Raw genomic sequence first — 21,745 nt, 5'->3', positions numbered from 1 at the left:
GAGAGGGAAGTGCAGCTAGATGTATAACGGGTGCCTGATCCAATACAGTCCTTTTTCTGCCCCACCAAAGTCAAAAGTACCATCCAGAATAACAAGTTGCTATAACAGCAATAAAAATGATTTATAATTGAAATAAATTTTACCTCAGGAAAACAATTTCTAAAGACAGATTAGGATGTAGAAGGCCCTTCAGCCCATTTGACTTATTGTTCCAGTGTTCCAACCTCAGCTTCTTCCTGTGGCAGCAACTAGCTGTTTCTTAAATGAATGCAGTGCACTGGCCTCAGTGTAATTGTTGATCATCCTTTGCATCAAGCCAAACTTGGCCTTCACAACATGAACCAGTGACATTTAATCCTGGTGCCCTGATATATCTGAAGCCAGTAGCTACAGTTAAGTCTGCTATGCATGCTGGGATTACAGTCTGACTTGGAAGGCAAAATTCACTAACTCCACCATGCATAACAGGAACTCCAACAAATGTGAGGATAACTGATACAGGTCAATTAAGTTTCCATAGCTATGGCAACAGTCAGACAGAATTGCTGGAAGAACATTGACAATATTTGCTAATGGTTATTTAAAAATTGAAGTGTTATGTATGATGACTCAATAATTTCATAATTCTGAACATAAAGGCAAAATTCTCTACTAGTTTTCTGACATTAAGCAACACATTATATGGGTAATTTTCAGAATCTGTGCTCCTTTTGGGAGGCTTTGCCTGCTCGAAGTTCAGATTGGAAATGTTGGTATGCAGCACATGGTAACCAATTTAAATGGCCAAAAATTTTAATATGCTCTTTGGGCAGAGTTGGAAAATTACTCTTTATGTGCTTGCACTTTCTCTGAGCAACTTAGAGGTAGACAACATAAACAGGCACTGAATGTACCTATTCAGAAATGGGGATACACATCAAAAAAATATTCTCTCAAAAGGCATAACTGTGTGAGATTCACCCTATCTCAGGAAACATTATTGAATGTATAAGGATAACTGTATTCAGTTGCACATATAAAGGAATGGGTTGGAAAATTGCACAACCTCAACATTTGCGTTCATCCCATTTTCATCTCACTAAAATGTATATGGGAGGCTATTTTCATAGTATATGTGAATTGGGTGAGTGGTAGGCAGCAGGTGCCCAGAGGTGTAGCCTACAACCAGATCAATTTTGGTTTGGGCTTTCTATTTTTTAAAGAAACCATTAACATTCCTTTTAACATTTGTCCTAAAACATTCTTCAGTCACAGACATTCCTGTCTGATTTTATCTGCTCTCTGGCAATTGCTCACAAAAGCCAACTGAGTGCCATTACTGCTGGTTGGCTGAGATCAGCTAATTCAGCTCAGAATATAGACTGACTCTCCTACATCAACACATTCAGTAATAAAACAAAATCATACTACTGGTGAAAAACTTTTCAAAGCTTGCAGTCCATAGACCAGGTCCTGAAAATTAATTGTAACATTTATTGAATTAAATGCAAAAGGGAACCTCTTCATTCAGATGGGTATTATTTGAAATTTTCAGTTAATTAGTCCAATTTTTAATACTTTTCTTAAATGTCATGGAAATTGCACTATAGATAGGTTGTAAATGTGGAAAGCATCCCTCAAACAGGGCTCTCATTATGGTATTAAATACTGTGGGACCTCATCTTGGTGAGGGTCTGCGCTTCTTAATTAAAAATAAAACTGGTGTTGCAAATGGCCATTAGGTTGGCATGCAATGGCCTTAAATTCAGAAAAGTACTTCTGCTATAAAACTGTTAGAATTAGGTTTAAAGTGTGGAAATTAAGTCTGAACAGTGACTGATACCACCATTAACACCTCAGCTTCCCTTTTATTGGAATAAAATGAGCGTGAGAAAATGACTGACTCTGCAATTATCACATAAACAGGAACTGCTTGAACAAATGTGGTGCTTTTCAGTCGTTCTGCATTGTTCTGAAAAGTATTGAGGCATTCTAATGTGATAAGACACAACACAAATGCAGGTTTCTAAAGAAGCATCCAGCTACTTTTCAATTTTGGCCCATCGTTTATTCTAAATTATCACTGTAGCTCCTCCTCTCCAGATTAGAGAACAGGATAGTGGGGTGCAGATTCAGCCATTTCTAATGATCGGCATGATGTGCCATTCCATGAGTCAAAGTGCGCTGAGTGCCAATTTTTACCCCGTGACTCAATATCCCAACCAGCAATCTCACTGAGACTTGACAAATGGATTTCCAGTTACAATTTTTTATACAATGGATGTAGTGTTTCCAGCAGTAATTAATTATCTCTGAAGTGATTCATTATCTGTGGTGTATGCTCCTCAGGAATGACAGCAGTTACTTGCTACACCCATGTGATACACCAGTTGTTAAAGCTGACAGTTTTAATCCTGAATGCTGAGAGACAAAGCCCGTTCTTATTCATCTATAGTTTTTTAAAATCTCCAACACTGATTTTAAATTGAGCTGTTTTAATTCCTGGGTCTTATTTAAATAAAATCAATGCTAACTCCCACTTAAAGTCAATTGGCGGGAGCGTAATTTCAGGCAGCAGGAGGCCGGAGCCAGTAACCTGATGGAAAGATCCCCGAAAATACGGTACTACGATTGAAATAGGTGGGCTTTGGGGGCACTCCTGGTACACAGAGAAACATTAAAACAAACCTGGGTCAGATCCTGTTTGCTGAGAGGTTTTACTGGAAACTCCAAGACACAATTTCCGGTTCAATTCGTGTCGAGGTCTGACTTATGTCATTGGTCTCTGAATATTGATCAGACACCACCTGGACTGTGATGGGAGCTTTCCCCATAACATGAATTGACAAGGTTAAAATGTCAGCAGTTGCAAATTAGAAGACTGCACTTAGCACATCTTATCCCCTGGTCTGTACCATTCATGCCAGGTGGGCAGAGTTAAAATCAGGTCTTCCCTCTTTAGGAATTTCCCATAGAATTAGGCTGGTTACTGGGAAATACTTTTATTTCATGGAGAATTATTGTCCTCTGGAAGTAGCTTGTGGTGAGAATGGGGTTTGCGACAATTCTTTGAAAGGGAACTTAATAAATTCTTGAAAGAAGACTGTATGGCCGGCGACAGGAGTAAATGATCTGTGGTTTTATATTATCATCTGTCATAGACAAATACACTCAAATGGAGCTTGCTTCTTCCACTTATGAAGCCAGAGTTTTCTTCTGCTTTGGTCAAGGTTTTTTTTCCTTCTGTTTTATTTTTGCCGGTCCCAGGAGGTGAGAGAATGTTTTCTCACCTTTCTTCTTGTGTGTCCTTATGTTTCCTTGTGGTGAATCGGCACTCTCACTAATAGCTTTGCCATGGTTAAGAATGTGTCATATCAAAAAGACAAGTGCATTAGTTCTTCTTTACCTATCAAAACTCTTCAGCTCACTACAACAAATGGAACTTGTACCTCCTCCTTTGCTTTCTGAGCAAGTAGTCAGCACTCAGGCCCTCCATTCATTCTACTTGCACAGTGCTTCTCATATTCACAAATTCATGGGACTTTAAAAACGGTCTCACAACCCTTTGTGAGTTATCACATCTGTGCATGTAAAATGCACAGATTCACTGAGGCTCTATGAGGCAATTCAGCCAGCCCAAAGATCAGCTGTTTTATCAGTGCCCACATCAATAATGAGAAAGGAAGCCAGTTAGCAATTATGAAGCAGGTTATTCCGCATTCACCAAGGCTACCTCATCAGCAAATGCTTCATATTTACTGAAGTCATGAGCCAGATCTACACTCAGAGACAACTTGTTCTATGCTCAATTCCTCAAATTATCCAGGAAAGTTAAACATAATGTGGTGAAATACATTTTCAGCAATAATTAAACTGAAAAGAGTACTTAAGCCATTCAGGACTTTTTGTGCAGATGATTAGCAGGGATTGGTACTAACTAGACAGTGTTTTTCCCGTGGGCTTGTACATGTGTACTAAATAAAAGAGATGCTGGAAATGCACCAGAAGTTGTCAAAAATCTTGAAAAAACATTCTCAATCCACCACTGCAAAAACTGCACTTGTATGTACTTAAATTATGTTTCACTATAATGCAGCTGGTGGAATATTTGGTATAGCTGCCTTTTAAATCTCGACAAGTTGATGTTCAATTACATTCCCATTACAACTACTTTGTAGAAGTAATTGAACGTAGTTCGTAAGGTGATTGGTCTTCATTTTTAATCGCTCTCAAGTAACCTCATTGAGATCATGAACTCATGTATAGTGAATAGCAGAAGTAAACCTGCATCCTTATTGCTCCATGGCATTACCACTGTACCAACCAACTCATTGGACTAATGGTCCAGACTATACTGGCATTATCTGACCAAAAGGTTGCGCTTATGCATGAAGAACTATCAACTTACTTTACTTAAATTAAATTTGCATCTTGATCAACTCAAAGTTTTGAGGGACTGTGCAAAATAAATCGAATATCCAGTTGATATGCTGTAAAAGTCTACCTCTTTGTATTCTAAATGCATGTGAACTAATCAGCAACACTCACCTGAAGTTATCAGATCTATAGGGCGCACAGTGTGATGTATGAAATCTCTCATAGATACTCTGCCCATATTACATTTTATGACAGATTATTAACCCTATACACACACTTCTAAATCAACGTATAATTTACACTTACCAATGTTCGTAAAAACTGCAGTACTTTTATTCACATTTTTTGAAATACATCAGCATAAAGTGAATGCCAGCAGAATAGCAGCAAATAGCTATGAAGGGCTTCTCATCTTGAGAAAGAAAACAGACTTTCAAGGATCCCAATTGTCAAGGTCTAATTGTATGTCTATATAAACTGACAGATTAAATTGCACTCCTGAGCCTAATTCTTAGCTTCAGCACCATTTTACTTTGATAAGTTGGTTTCTGACTCTGCAGTCTAATGGTCTGAGCTGCCAAGAAGGGCAATCTTAATGATTAAAATAACCATTAACAAAACGGTTTTGTAATTAGCTTTATATTTTATAGTCCCCATGTGAACATGATCGATAGGACGATTTATTCATTAACAAACTATTTAACAAGCCTGAACATGTAAGAAGGTTCTTATCTGGTAAAGCCTTCTTAAAGTCACACAACAATGAATCTTTGCCAAATATCTTCTTTCAGTTAACCTTCAAGCAACTTGTCAGAAGAACTCCATACAGTTGACAGTGTTGATTTAATGGAGTGTGGGTTAGAAGTACTGCACTATTTCTCTCTTCCATGCATACAAGCTAAGAGGGGAGGTCAGTGATCCAGTTCCAAGCTTACCCATTGCCAACCCATAACTGGGCATTTCTTCCTTGCTTTACATGAAGAATTAGCATGCTGCTACTTGGCACCTTGTCTAAGTGGAAATTGTTTCTCAGTAATATTATGTTCTCCACATCTGGTGAAGGAGTGTGCTCCAACATATAAATTACTGAAATATCATTCCACAAAAAGTCCTATCAATTGTGAATGCTACAGCGTTTAGTGCACAATGTTGTACTTCAGCGCAAACCCAAAGCCAAATGTGCCAACCTTGGTAAGATTACTTTCATGAAATACCATTGCATTAGTACCATGTCAGCTGCACCTCAATAATTATGCATTCAGCAGCACTTTCTAAAGACTCTCAAAATATCCTGTGCAGCCCTTTTATTTTGAAAAGAGCTTACTATCCTGACAACTCTTTGTAATGAGATAAAAATAGAGTTTCAGTACAGGAGGCAGCATAACTCAGAACCCATGCACAAATCTTAGCACTTACATGAAAAGAACGACCACATGATGGGGCAGGCAGTGTAATCTAGCACTCGCTGCTCACTCTGCAACAACAGATAAATGAAGACAGTACTAATCTGACTAAACCAACATAACGGGCCTACTGGTGCTCAACAGCTGTCTCGACATATCAGTCAGGGTTGAACGCCTGCTATTTAATGCCAGACAATTAGAGAATCAAGATTATAAATAGAATTAGTTTTGTAGACCAGCTGTATGCTCAGTTTACTCATAAGTGGAGAACCTAACTACAGCTGTTGCATTGTCATTCCTTTTACATGCTTTACATCAGTTCTTTTCTCTCTATTTGAAAAAATATATAAACTCTAAATTCTTAGAGCTAAAAGTTGGTTTGGTTGTGTTTTTGGATGCAGGGGTCATGATTCATGATCAACCCGCACGGTCCAGTTGAGGTAGTCTGCAGGCAAACATCGTGCTGCCTCTTCTATGAATAAGTGTAGCGTTCCGCTAAACACAACCTGCAGTGCTGGCTAGCTGAATGCTCAACAGGAAGCCCAGCAATGTGTGTAGTTAACACATGTTCCAGCTAGCTTAAGCCTCTTAAAGGGGAGTTGCACTGATGGTAAGGAAGCTGCTGCTGACTGTCTCTGCAGGAATTGGCTGCAAAAACAAGCACATCAAATGCAGCAAAAGGGAAGAGAGGATGCTCCCAGGTTCTCCAATAAGTGCTGGAGGCCTTCGTCCAGGAGGTCGACAGAAGGAGAGAGGCCATGTTTCCTCAGGGGCCAGGAGGCCCTGAAGGAGCACTCTTGGATGGAAATGGGACTAGGTGACCAGGGAGGTCAATTCCCAGAGTATAGCTGAGGACCTGACAGCAGTGCCACAAGAAGTCCAATGACCTCATGCAGGTGGTCAAGAAATGCATTTTCACTCGTCACTATGGCTTCTATTCCTGGTCCTGCACCATTACCTCTGGTGTCCCCCAAAGATCTATCCTTGTTCCTCTCTATTTCTCATCTATATGCTGCCCCTTGGTGACATCATCTGAAATCACAGTGTTAGTTTTCACATGCATGCTGACAACAGTCAGCTCTACCTCACCATCACTTCTTTTGACTCCTCTACTGTTGCTAGATTATCAGACTGCTTATCCGACATCCAGTACTGGATGAGCAGAAATTTCCTCCAATTAAATATTAGGAAGACTGAAGCAATTGTTTTCAGTCCCTGCTCCAAACTGCTTCCCCTAGTTACTGACTCCATCCCTCTCCCTGGCAACAGTCAGAGATTAAGCCAGTCTGTTCCCAACCTTGGAATCACATTTGACCCCGAGATGAGCTTCAACCTCATATTCGTGCCATCACTAAGCCCATTTTATAATGCTCCTGTAAAGTGCCCTGGTACGTTTTATTATGTTCAAGGCACCATATAAATACAAGCTATTGTTGGTGTTGTTGATGACATTTCCTCCACTCTGCTCCACCAAACTCACACGCAGCTCAATGCACCCCATGCCCATCAATCACCCAGCACCAGTCCCTAGCAGTCAGGATTCAGGTCCAACATTCAGATGCTGCACCATCTTCACACACCACCTCACACCCACCTCAGTATTTCCACAAACCACCCCAGCTATTCAGCTGTGGCAGGCACATTACCCAAATGCAGTGCAACACACTCACTGACCTTCCCTCTCTCTTGCAGGACAAGGTGGCTCACAACCACAGCGAGCAGAGCAGAATCAGAGGGGAAGAGGCATGCCTGCATCACCTAAGTCTGCTGCAGGAGACTGTACTTAGCAAGAATAAGCTGGTTTCACAGAGGTTGCTGCATCCAACGCCACCAAGAACATTGAGGATGGTGGTATGTTCCGACCTTATAGTCCTTCTCAAATGCCACCTCTTCCTCATTCTACTATGTGGCACGAAGCGGAAGCTGCAGATGGTGTGACCATGGACCTCTTGCTTTCCACCCCAACCCCTTTTCTGTTTTGAGATACCCAAGAACTACCACCTGGCCAGCCACTGCAGCCTCATAAGGAAGGGCAAGAGCTGCTACAGACCTCTAAGGAAGAAGCACGGTCTTATAATTTGGCATTTGTAGCCACCAGCTCAGATACTGGCACAGCACATAGTGTAGTAGAGTATGTATCTGCACCTGGTGAGTCATAGGGCTGAATTTTACCAGCCTTTTAGGGATGAGCTGGGAGGTGGGAAGTTGGCAAAATGGCACGAGAAGCCATCGGGTGGCGTGCCTGATGTCTTCCCGCCACCATATCATTTTGCCAGTGGCAGGAAAGCTGGCAGAAGACCAACTGAGCAAATTAAGGACCTTTTCCCGCCTCCCTGGCATTTTACCAGCGTCTGGGGGCCGGTGGGGGAGGGTCACTGTCACATGTGGAGACCGCCAGGCAAACCCTGCTGGCCACCCACTGAGCTCCAGGTGGGGCTGGGTGGGGGGGGGGCACTCATTGGCCCATGGAGGGGCCCCTCAGCAGCAATGGCTGCCCCCATGGCAATGGTACCGCCTGCCCTCTGTGACACCCCCTCACCCGCCCCCCATCACGCGGCAACTTGCCTGACTAGTCCCAGCGCTCTAGACCCTACTTACCTGGCTTTGAGGGTGCACAGCCATCAAAGTGCATTCATCCTCCAGGCGCAGCCCCAGCAGTGGCAATCAGTCTGATTGGCTGACAGCTCCTGACGGGCAGATAGCCGTCCTTAATAGGGATGGCAGCCCTGGCAGCAGCCACTAAGAATGTGGCCCCGGGTCCCACTGCCCACTTTCAGCCTGCTTGTTGGACTCCTGCTGCCTCTGCTAAATCCAGCCCATACAATCATAGAGTCATCACTGCACAGAAGGAGGCTGCTTGGCCCATCGGGTCCATGCCAGCTCTCTGTAGAGCAATCCAGTCAGTTCCATTCCCCCACTCTATTCCCATAGCCCTCAAGTGCCTATCCAATTTCCTTTAGAAATCATTGATTGTCTCTGCTTCCACCACCCTCGTAGGCCGCAACTTCCAGGTCATTAGCTCTCGCTGCATAAATAAAAAGATTCCCCCTGCATCTCCTGCTCAAAATCCTAAATCTGTGTTCCCCAGTGCTTCTACTGTCAGTTAATGGGAATCTTGTATACCTCTATCAGATCTCCCCTCAACCTCCTTTACTCCAAGGAGAACAACCTCAGCCTCTCTAACCTAACCTTGTAGCTAAGTTCCCTCATTCCTGAAACTATTCTTGTAGATCTTCTCTACACCCTCTCAAGGACCTTCACACACTCACTGACATTCTTCCTTCTCTCTTGCAGGACAAGGTGGCCCACAACCGCTGGGAGCAGAGGAGAACCACAGGTTGACAACCATGCCTGCATCACTTAAGCCTGCTGGAGGAGACTATGCTTGGCATGTAGGCATGGGCAGGCTGCAGCCAGGCCAGGGGGAAAGGACATTGTGTCCCAGCTCACTAGAGAGCAGGGTCATAAATGGGTTCTGCTACAGGGGACTCAGATGAGGGCATCAATGAAGTGGCCAATAGGAGAATGCTGATAAGTATGTGCACCAAAATGCTTGGTGCATTTGCAGGCATGTCAGACAATTTATTGACACTGTCAAGGAACATAGGAACATATAAAATAGGAGCTGGAGTAGGCCATTCAGCTCCTCGAGCCTGATCGTCTACCTCAATGCCATTTTCCCACACTATATCTTTAATATCTAGAAATCTATCAATCTCTGTCTTGAATATACTCAATGATTGAGCCTCCACAGCCCTCTGGAGGAAGAGAATTCCATAGATTCATCAGCCTCTGAGAGAACAAATTCCTCCTCCTCAGTCCTAAATGGCCTGCCTCAGTCTGAGACTGTGTCACCTGGTTCTAGGCCCTCAGCTAGGGGAAACATCCTTCCTGCATCGACCCTGTTGAGCCCTGTAAGAATTCTGTATGACCTCTCATTTTTCTAAACTCTGGAGAATATAGGCCCAGTCTCCTCAATCTCTCCTCATAGGACAATCCCGTCATCCCAGGGATCAGTCTGGTGACCTTCATTGCCAGCTCCATGACAGCAATTGCTGACACAGCCATGATGCAGCATCTTGTGCCCGCTGTGTTAGCTTCCACTGAAGGTCAGGCAGAAAACACCCAACGTCTCAATGATGTAGTGGAACCTCAGACGAAGGTCATAAGAGGCTGCGGATCTCAGTGCTCAAATGGGCATGCAGGCTCACACAGCAGTCCAGCAAACTGTCCTCCCAGAGATTACTAGGATTGCTGAGGCACTGCTCCTTGGAGCACGAACCTGCTGTCCTTCTCAGGATGACAGCATTCCTGCTCCCAGCACTGCCACTCTGCCAGTGCCCTTGCTATTGCTTGGCAGCCAGCCCAACCCAGACTGCTGCTGCCCATGTCAAGGACGTACAGTCCCAAGCCTGGCCCTCAAGACCCAGAGATATTTGAGGGCATCCTGCAAGGCCATCTGTAGTCTTCCCCAGTGTAGCCTTCCACCAGCCATGCTGCAGCCACTGGGATAGCATTGTGTAGAAACACTAGGACAGACAAAGGCAGCCAAAAGACAGGCACTAAGGGAATGCACAATGATGAATACATTTCTTTTGTACTATTGAATGTGTTGTAGGATAAAGTGGTTATGGAAAGCTCTTTTGTTAGCTTATATTGCAGGATTTTGGTGAAGGGGATGCTTTGATGGCAGAGATGGGAGTGTGGAATTCGAGACACACAGATCAGCCATGATCCTATTGAATTGCAGAGCAGGCTAGAGGAGCCAAATGGTCTACTTCTGCTCCCAACTTGTATGTTCGTAGATCAAAGATGGATGGGAAGGTGGTGAATTGAGGAGCAATGGTGGTGAAGGGATGATGTCCAAAGGGAACTGGAGTCTCAGCATACCCTCACAGCAGCCTGTCTGGAGTGAACGGGTCCTGGAGGCCTGCTTCCTGCCTCCTTCTCCTCTCCGCAAGGTGGCCCCTGTATGCCTGGTGGTAATGGCTGCGTCCTCATAATCACAAAGTTGTGGAGGATGCAGCAAACTGCCATGAACTTGGAGACATGCTCCAGTGAATACTGTAAGGCTTTCTGCAAGGAGTCCAGGCAGTAGAACTGATGCTCGAGAACACCAATGGTCCACTCTATGATGGTCTTGGTGACAGCATGGCTCTTGTTGTATGCCTGTTGTTTTCACATGGTTAGGTGGCAGAAGGATATCATCAGACATGTGTATAGGGAATGTCCGTCGTCCCCAAGCAGCCAATCCCTAGTTCTTTGTGGTGGCCCGAGGACAGCGAGAATGACAGGCTGCCTCACAATGAACATGTCGTGGCTGCTGCCAGGATAACGGGTATTCATCAACATGATGGTTTGTGCATGGTTACACAGCAACTGCACTTAATGGAATGGAACCATTTGTAGCTTCTGTATCCCTTCCCCATTTGCATGTGGGGCCCACAGAGCCACGTGTGCACAGTCGATGGTTCCCTGCACCACTGGAAATCCTGCTGCCCTGGCAAAACCACAGGCCCATCCCTCCTGCTTCTCTCTGATTAGAGAGAAAATGACAAAGTGTCCTCTCCTCGCATACAGGGCAATCGTCACTTTTCAGATGCAGCAATAGATGGTAAAATAGGATATGTTTGCAATGTCGCCTCCTCCCGCCTGGAAGGATGTGGAAGTTGAGAGTGATGGTGACCTTGGTGGCCACTGGCAATGCTGTCCTCACCATGCTGCAGGTCCTGTTGAAGGAGGTGGCACAGTTCTGCGACGACCTCCTTGGTGAATCGTAGGCACCTCAGATATTGCTCCTGGCTGAGGTGGAGGTAGGCGCAGAGCTCCCTGAAAACCCTTGGTGGATAGGGCCTTCTGTGGACAGCCTTCCTCCTCCTCCCTCTGTGCTGAACTTCCCCTCTCCCTAGCCTCAGCTCCATTTCCTTATCATGTTGCAGACCCAGAAGAACTGCAACTACAGCCCCCATAACTAGCAGCCTGTGAACAGTCACAAACTCCTCTGACCTCCCTATCAAGAGGCCGCAACACTACCTTTCAAATCGAGCAAGCCACCAGAAATCCTCCAAGCACATCACAGTTTTTCCACAAACTTTGCAAGAGCAACAGTTCGTCAATCGCACCTCACTTGCAAGTTGAATGAGTGGCTCTTTTAGCAACACGAGTGGGGGATACTTCCTGCAGCTGAATGCTTGTTCAGCCATGAGTGGTTCACACAGGATATTTACTGGACCTGCGCAGTCCAAGTTTGCAGAACGTGCATCAAATCAGCTTGAGAGGCTGTTTGATGTTATCATGCACCCACTGCAAAAGCAATTGGTGCATATATGGCAAGCCTGCGCTAGTGCCCTTCTCTGCATGGGGCACTGCACAGGCCATGCCAAAAGCGGCCAGAAGCACTGTGAGCACCATTTTGAGAGCCTCCTTGAATGCTCATTTGGCCAAGGGCTTGTCCTGACATCACATTGGACTAGATTTCCACCACAAACTGCTAGTTGAATATTATGAGTGGTGCCATGGTGCAAATAATCACATTTTCAGCTGGAATTTTCACCAATGCTCGTGTTAACATTGAACAGATTTACTTTCACCAGTTGCCTGTCCCATTAGCAATATCACTTGCTGTGGCTTGATACCTTCAAAATTAGACGTTAATACCTTCAAAATTAGAGCTTAATCAGGAGGCAGGATGGGGATGGCCTTATAACACAAGATGCAAATTTTTGTCAAACATTTCTAAAACGTTACTCGGCTTTATTAAGTTCAACATTTACCCAGTCTTAACACTATCAAAGCACTCTATAGAGAATACAAGAACACTTTGCAATTAAGTAAGAATGGCAATGGCTATTATACCACTGGCTTACATAATCGACTTTTATATTGATCCACTGGTGCCAACAGCATGTCTTGCATAGACAGTAGCAAGATCAAGCCGAGCCTGCTGAATTTTATGTAAGTAGGATCGTCTGCTTTTGCTGGGTATTCTGGGCTGCCAACAGTGCAACTAGCTCCAATAATCACACTATTCTGGTGATAGCAAGTTACCTAGAGTGACGTCATAACTCCATGTCATGATATCAGTGTGCATACACTTCTGGAGTGTATCTTGGTATATTTTGGATATCCTGACATCTTGATGCATCATTTCATGTAACAGCCAAACTGTCAAGTCAGTCTGCATATGCATTACATATTGGGAGCCACTTTGTACCATTTGTGACCAACTGTAAATTTGGGAAGTAATTGGACAGCACTGATGCAACTAGAATTCTGTCCCAAAACTAAGGTTGTAAACATAGTTTAGGAAGCAGCAGAAATAAAAGGATAGGAGAGAGAAAAACTCTAATATTTCTCTCTAATTCTATCCTACCAATTCCCCTTCCCTCCACACACAGACAGACACACACAACTCCAAGAAATACGTATGTAATACCCTGGGCAGTTAACTTTCCTTCAGAATGACATAACTGAGCAGCAATATTTATTGGGGTTGGGGTGGCGGGTGAAACAAAAGTATATGTATGTTGAACTGTGCAGATTGCACACAGGGAACTTTCCAAGTGGTTATTAATGGACCATACAACCATGTTTTCTCATTTATATTTATGAGCAAGATTGTATGGTCATTTGGTTCATCAAATGATCATCAGCATCTGGCTCTTGAACTATAGCTACAATGCAATTGAATACAGATGCTTAAATTCAACAAGTATCAACACAAATTTTTTTTCTATTAGTTTTAGATACTTTGTGCGCTTCACACTAAACAGAGCTTTACTTCCTGGATTAATTCTACAGCCAGCTTCCATCATATTCCAAATTCCTCCACAGCAACAAAGGATAAGAACTGGTCGATCCTCACGGTTCCTGTTAGGGTTTCAATCTTGCTCAAGGTATTCACCCAAATCACCCTTTCTCCTGTCACTCAGATGTTTTCTGCCATCCACCCTCATTGAGGAGACGACATTCATTTTTCCATTGTGGTATTCTCTCAGATGGTCATTCAGTTCCTGTGACTGACGCCCTTTGCTCAGTCTGAAATAGTCTAGTGGTTCAGCGCATCTTGAATCACAAGCTCTTCTGTTGCATGGGTAGCTATTTATTCTTTGATGCCATTTACCACACATTCACTAGTGCTAATGAATAACCCCCTGATAAAGGGTTCATTTTTTGTTTTGCATGTGAAACCACCCAAGTGAAACTTGATGCAAAATTTTGTAGTCATTATTATCCTTATATCAGCAAGAAAGATGATTCCTCTGTACCCAATGTAATTTATTGTGCACATTTAGTACCACCGGCAGGCGACTTTTAAAAGTCAGCCACTGAACCTAGTTACCGCTGATACCTTACAAGCCTATTACTCAAAATCACAATCATTATTATTGCATTGACAGCATATTTTTCAAACTGCACTTGTTTTTTAGCCAAGTTTCAATTCCTCCTGTTCCCAGCACCGTCATAAAACAGTTTGCATGATGCCACATGCATGCCTATGTGTCTTTATAAATCATGACAGTAATTTCAAAAAAACTTGCAGAACATAAGTACTTTACTACATTCTGATAGAAATGACACTGTGCAATCAATGTTTTGTTCAGCCACCCAAGATATTTGCTGCAAATTTTAAAATGAGGTGTCTTTTGTTAAAAATCACAGATTCAACACATAGTCTTGCATTGGTTTTATATGCTGATTACATCTAGATAGCAGAAGGCTGCAATGCAGTAATTCATTCAGGTACTTGTAAAAACCACAAGAGCACAGTTCAAGTGTTTTACAATTCAGCAGAACCCCAACACTGAGTTATGCCCTCAGACTTACTGCCAGGCATTTATTAGTTATTACAATATATACTATATAGTTCGGAATCACAGAATCACAGAATAATACAGTGCAGAAGAGGCCCTTCAGCCCATCGAGTCTGCACTGATGCACTAAAGACACCTGACCTGTCTATCTAATCCCATTTGCCAGCACTTGGCCGATAGCCTTGAATGTTATGACGTGCCAAGTGCTCATCCAGGTACTTTTTAAAGGATGTGAGGCAACCCGCCTCTACCACCCTCCCAGGCAGTGCATTCCAGACCGTCACCACCCTCTGGGTAAAAAAGTTCTTCCTCAAATCCCCCTTAAACCTCCTGCCCCTCACCTGAAACTTGTGTCCCCTCAGAACTGACCCTTCAACTAAGGGGAACAGCTGCTCCCTATCCACCCTGTCCATGCCCCTCATAATCTTGTACACCTCGATCAGGTCACCCCCCAGTCTTCTCTGCTCCAGCGAAAACAACCCAAGCCTATCCGACCTCTCTTCATAGCGTAAATGTTCCCTCCCAGGCAACATCCTGGTGAATCGCCTCTGCACCCCCTCCAGTGCAATCACATCCTTCCTATAATGTGGTGACCAGAATTGCACACAGTACGCCAGCTGTGGCCTTACCAAAGGTCGATACAACTCCAACATGACCTCCCTGCTTTTGTAATCTATGCCTCGATTGATAAAGGCAAGTGTCCCATATGCCTTTTTCACCACCCTATTAACCTGCCCTTCTGCCTTCAGAGATCTATGGACAAACACGCCAAGGTCCCTTTGTTCCTCAGAACTTCCTAGTGTCAGGCCATTCATTGAATACTTCCGTGTCACATTACTCCTTCCAAGGTGTATCACCTCACACTTTTCAGGGTTAAATTCCATCTGCCACTTTTCTGCCCATTTGACCATCCCGTCTATATCTTCCTGTAACCCAAGACACTCCACCTCACTGTTAACCACTCGGCCAATCTTTCTGTCATCCGCGAACTTACTGATCCTACCCCCCACATAGTCATCTATGTCGTTTATATAAATGACAAACAATAGGGGACCCAGCACAGATCCCTGTGGTACGCCACTGGACACTGGCTTCCAGTCATTAAAACAGCCGTCTGTCATCACTCTCTGTCTCCTACAGCGAAGCCAATTTTGAATCCACCTTATCAAGTTACCCTGTATCCCATGTGCATTTGCTTTCTTGATAAGTCTCCCATGTGGGACCTTGTCAAAGGCTTTGCTGAAATCCATGTAAACTACATCAACTGCACTACCCTCATCTACACACTTGGTCACATGCTCAAAAAATTCAATCAAATTTGTTAGGCATGACCTCCCTCTGACAAAGCCATGCCGACTATTCCTAATCAAATTTTGCCTCTCCAAGTGGAGATAGATTCTCTCCTTCAGAATTTTCTCCAATAGTTTCCCGACCACTAACGTGAGACTCACTGGTCTGTAGTTCCCTGGCTTATCTCTACAACCTTTCTTAAATAGTGGGACCACATTAGCTGTTCTCTAGTCCTCTGGCAGCTACCCCGTGGCCAGAGAGGAATTAAAAATTTGGGTCAGAGCCCCTGCAAACTCCACCCTCACCTCCCACAGCATCCTGGGACACAAATCGTCTGGACCTGGAGATTTGTCCACTTTTAAGCCTGCCATAACCTCCAATACCTTGTCACTCCCTATGACAATTTGCTCAAGAACCTCACAGTCTCTCTCTCTAAGTTCCATATCTACATCCTCATTCTCTTGGGTGAAGACAGATGTGAAGTATTCATTCAACACCTTACCAATGTCCTCTGGCTCCACCCACAGATTTTCCCCTTGGTCCCTAATGGGTCATACTCTTTCCCTGGTTATCCTCTTCCCATTGATACACTTATAGAATATCTTGGGATTTTCCCTACGTTTACCTGCCAGAGCTTTCTCATATCCCCTCTTTGCTCTCCTAATTGCTTTCTTAAGCTCCATCCTACACTTTCTGTACTCCACTAATGCTTCTGTTGATTTGCTCTCCTTGTATTTGCTAAAAGCCTCTCTTTTCCTTCTCATCGTACCCTGAATGTTTCTGGTCATCCATGGTTCTCTGGGTTTGTTGCTCCTACCTGTTACCCTAGATGGAACATGTTGGGCCTGTACCCTCCCCATTTCCTTTTTGAATGCCCCCCACTGCTCTTCTGTAGATTTCCCGACAAGTAACTCATTCCAGTCTACCTTGGCCAGATCCTGCCTTATTTTACTAAAATTCGCTTTCCCCCAATCCAAAACCTTTTTTTGCAACTTGTGTCTATTTCTTTCTCCATAACAAGCTTAAATTGTACCATGTTGTGGTTGCTATCACCAAAATGCTCCCCCACCAACACATCAACCACCTGTCTGGCTTCATTCCCCAGAATTAGGTCCAGCACTGCACCCTCCCTTGTTGGAGCCTCTACATATTGAGCTAAAAAGTTCTCCTGTATACATTTTAAGAACTCCACTCCATCTAAGCCCTTAACACTATGACTATCCCAATTAATGTTGGGAAAGTTGAAATCACCTAATATAATTACTCTATTATTATTTGTACACACCTCTGCGAATTGCGCACATATTAGCTCCTCAATTTCCCGCTGATTATCTGGGGGTTTGTAATAAACACCTAGCAATGTGGCTGTCCCTTTTTTATTCCTAAACTCTACCCATAAAGCTTCATTTGATGTCCCCTCCAAGATATCATCTCTCCTTACTGCAGTAACTGACTCCTTAACTAATATTGCAATGCCCCCTCCTCTTTTACCCCCTCCTCTGTCTTGCCTGAAGATTTTATATCCCGGGATATTGAGCTGCCAATCCTGCCCCTCCCTCAACCATGTCTCCGTGATGGCTACTATATCACAATTCCATGTGTCAATCTTTGCCCTTAACTCATCCGTTTTTCCTGGCATGAAAGTAGAGGCCATCCATCCTGGTCTTACTCCCTTGAAACTTATTTCCACTGTATTCCCTCTGACTTTGCTTTCCGGTGTTTAGCTGTGTCCCTATTCTGCTAGGAGTCTGCATCCCTTCCCCTGCCAAATTAGTTTCAACTCCTCCCAACAGCACTAGCAAACCCACCAGCAAGGATGTTAATCCCCCTCTGGTTCAGATGTAGACCGTCCCGCTTGTACAGGTCCCACCTTCCCCAGAAATGGTCCCAGTGGTCCAGGAATCTAAACCCTCCCTCCTGCACCAACTCTTAAGCCACGCATTCATCTGTGCTTCTGTGCTGTTCTCCTATTTCTATCCTCGCTAGCACGTGACACTGGGAGTAATCCAGAGATTACAACCCGAGAGGTCTTGCTTTTTAGTCTACTGCCTAACTCCCTGAATTCTTGATGCAAGACATCATCCCTCTTTCTACCTATGTCATTGGTACCACATGTACCATGACCTCTGCCTTATCCCCCTTCAGGATGCCCTGCAGCCGTTCAGTGACATCCCGGACCCTGGCACCAGGGAGGCAACACACCATCCTGGAATCACATTGACGGCCACAGTAGCACCTATCTGTTCCCCTGACTATAGAATCCCCTATTACTATTGCTCTTCCTCTCTTTCCCCCGTCCTGTGCAGACAGGCTGCTTGTGGTGCCAGAAGCTTGGTTCTGTCCGCACTCCCTGGAGGAACAAGCCTCATCAGCCTCCAAAATGGAATACCGATTTGCAAGCAGGGTCCCAGGGGACTCCTGAACTCCCTGCCTGTTTCTCTTGGACTGCCTGGTGGTCACCCATTCCCTTCCTTCCTCAAGTCCCTTCAGCTGCGGTGTGACCACCTCTCTAAACATGCTATCCATGATGCTCTCAGACTCGCGGATGCTCCACAGTGTTTCCAGCTGCCGTTCCAGCTCTGAAACCCGAGCTTCCAGGAGCTGCAGCTGGACACACTTCCTCCACACCTGCTGGTCCCGAGGACTGGAAATGTTTCCGGATTCCCACATGCAGCAAGAGGAGCAAACCACGGCTTTAAGCTCTCCTGCCATGATTAAACTCTTTAAAGTTAAAACTTTAGAAGACTATTATAATAAAAAAATAAATCAACTAAGTCTTGCTAAAACAATGACTTACAATTCAATCCAGTTTGAAAACTACCCACCAGGACTTACTCACCAGTCAGCTGTGCTCTTTGGAAACTCTCGGCTCCCCTCACACTCTTTGAGGACAGGTAGGAAATGAAAGGAGCTCCTCGCTCCCTCCTCACCGAACTCCCTCAGTCACAAAACTCCCACTTTAGCACTCTAATGCAGCCCCAAGTCAGTAGTCCAGTGCAAATGAAGTCAGCACTGTAATGATGGCCCACTTTTATACTGTCTGACTTTAGCCCCTGAAAACTGGTTTAAGCCAGTTAACTAATTAACAAGGTGCAGCTGCAAGCAAAGCCTGAGTGAACTCTGTCTAAAGCTGGTCTAAAATTCACCTTCTCCAACTCAAACAGTAACTGTTAAGTTAATTTTCTAAATAAAAGAAAGACTAGACTTTAGATAAAACTAACCCTTAATTACCCTCAGTCAGAAAACTCCCACTTTAGCACTCTAATGCAGCCCCAAGTCAGCACTCCTGTGCAAACGAACATAATTGTTCAATTATTATTTTTAAAATAACATTCTTCAAAAAGACACCTGCAAAACACTGAACATGTTTGTGGCAGTTAGAAGTAGGTAAAAAGGTAATACACTTGTTTGTGATGCTCCTGCATTATTACCAGACTTGTTCAGCTATTGATTACTGGGATATGAATGGTCCACTATACATTCCTATATTATACAGCCTCTTTATTGTAATCAGAAATATCTGTCATACTACCAGAAATTCCCATTTACACTGCATGTTTGCTTTTCTCACACATAGCTGAAGTCTGTTAATGCAAAGATCATGTGCTTAGTTCCACCACTGGTCTTCTGCATCTCTACCATTGTATCCCCTACCATGTCCCAGAGTATTTGAACTGGGTTTGAATTTGCCCAGTCTAATCCTAAATTTTAAATATTTCATAATCCAGTGGGGCATTCCACAATGTACATTTACCTCCAAGATTTAAAAACAATGCAGGTCAGGCTGCCATGAGTCAGAATGCATACACCACATTACCCAAAGTAGAAACTAATACAGAGATTGGGAGACCTCAGACACTCAGCTGACCTCATCCATTTCTATAGTAACAGGTTTCAATCTCTCACATTAATGGGGAAGCTGCTTAACAGCCATTAAATGAATGAAGGAAGCTGGCTGTCTTCTGATCTTGTTTTTGGAGCAGTAAGACTTGAGTGGAACCAAATGCCATATCCAGACCAGAACAGTGAAACAGTCCAAACGTACCTGAAAGAACCATCAAAGGATCCGGACAGCAGAGAAACATTTCTTAGTAATGATGACAGGAAAGCCTATTGTGTTAAAGCTAAGGCCGAAGAGGAAGCCATACTGAGGTTTTAAGTTTTTGTGCTTTTACATGAGTTGATGAATGGCTTTTTACTGAACCAGAACTGCAATGTAGCATTCTTCATTGTGGATGCCTTAGGATACTTGGAGAGGGAGGAAGTGATTCACTTAGTTCATGCTTCACATTTATACAACCATTGTTTCAGCATAATCTACCATTTACTTCTTGATCTATCACAGCCTTGCTTCACAAGTGACATCAGCCAGAGAGTCATCATACATAGGCCATCAGATTTCAAATGCTGCCTTTTTTCTTTTGCACACCTCTCGCCTCCATTCACACATACTGTTCCACACCTGAGAAAGTAAAGTAGCCTTCTTCAAGGTCTTTACTGATGCTGCTCCTCAATCAGCCACTAAGAGATATGCTGAATTGTCTACCACAAAAAAAACTGCCTTGCTTATAACATAGCTGAGATCAAGAACTGGCTGCAGAGGGAATTATAGAATCACAGAAACTCAAAGCACAGAAAGAGGCCAGACAGCCTGTTGTGCTCATGCTGGCTCTTTGAAAGAGCAGTCCTGCTTAGTCCCTCATCCCTGCTTTTTGTCCGTAACCTTGTAAGTTCCTCATCCTCAATTACCTGATCAACTCTCTTTTAAAATTATTCATAGAACCAGCTTTCACCATCTTTTCAGGTAGAGCATTCCAACAATTTTCTGAGTGAAAGATTTCTCCTCATCGCACTTCGAGATCTTTTTCCCATGATTTTGAATCCAGGACCTCTAGTTATTGACCCACTTGCCAGAGGGAATATATTTTCCCTATTTGGTCTATTAAAACCTCATCATTTTGAAAACCTCTAGTAGGTGACCATATAACCTTCTCTGTTCCAAGGAGAACAGACCTAACTTTTCCACCTCTGCTTTTAACTATAGTGCCTCATATTCCTGGCAACAGCCTGGTAAACCTCTCTCTGTATCCTCCTCTGTACCCTTTCACAGGCCTTTATATCTTTTCCTGAAATGTGGTGTCCACAATACTCCAGCTAAGGCCTAACCAGTGATTTATAAAGTTCTAGCATGATGTCTTTGCTTTTATATTCTATTCCTCTATTTATAAAGCCAAGTAACCCATATGCCTTTTAAATCACCTTATCAACTTTCCCTGCCACTTTTAACTATTTGTGTATATGGACACCAAGGTCTCTCTACTCATCTACACTTTTCAAAATCATGCCATTTATACCATAGTATCCTTCCTTATAATCTTCCCAAATGCATCACATTTCTCCGCATTGATATCCAATGGCATCCGTGGCATGATGGGGCACCAATCAATCTCAAATCTTAAAAGTTGTCAGTGACAGGAATATTTTTATTCTAGTTTTTTTTATCCCAGATTAAACTAATCAATGAAAATTCAGAGAATAATTAGAAATCATCGGTCCATCAATTTTCAAGCCACTCATGAGTGCATCAAGACAGTTCGAAATAATCCAAAAATATTCAGAGAAGCTAATGTTGTTTTAATACCAATCTGATTGTGAAGCACAGTCAACTAATGGTAAACACACATTGGGGCAGATCTTGATTTTGTGCAATTGTGTAAAATGGATAATAGCAGTCGGCAGCCCATTTTACATCTCCCAAGATTTTTAGTTCCACTGAGCTCGATGGAAATAAAAATCGTGAGAGTGTAAAACAAGCTGCCGTCTCGCTATCACTTGCTTTACACAATCAGACAAAGTCACGATCTACCTCAATCAGTTTGCCAA

At 43.6% G+C, this 21,745-nt stretch overlaps 1 protein-coding gene across 11 annotated transcripts in view; it reads right to left on the bottom strand.

Annotated features, from left to right (window-relative positions):
* The window catches only part of fhit (fragile histidine triad diadenosine triphosphatase), a 1,297,392-nt gene that overhangs the window by 293,853 nt on the left and 981,794 nt on the right, over positions 1 to 21,745 (bottom strand). The gene's annotated exons all lie outside the window — the stretch shown is intronic.

The sequence above is a fragment of the Heterodontus francisci genome, chromosome 19 (genome assembly GCF_036365525.1).
Source record: "Heterodontus francisci isolate sHetFra1 chromosome 19, sHetFra1.hap1, whole genome shotgun sequence".
Lineage (NCBI taxonomy): Eukaryota > Metazoa > Chordata > Chondrichthyes > Heterodontiformes > Heterodontidae > Heterodontus > Heterodontus francisci.
This window is presented reverse-complemented; position numbering and strand designations above follow the sequence as displayed.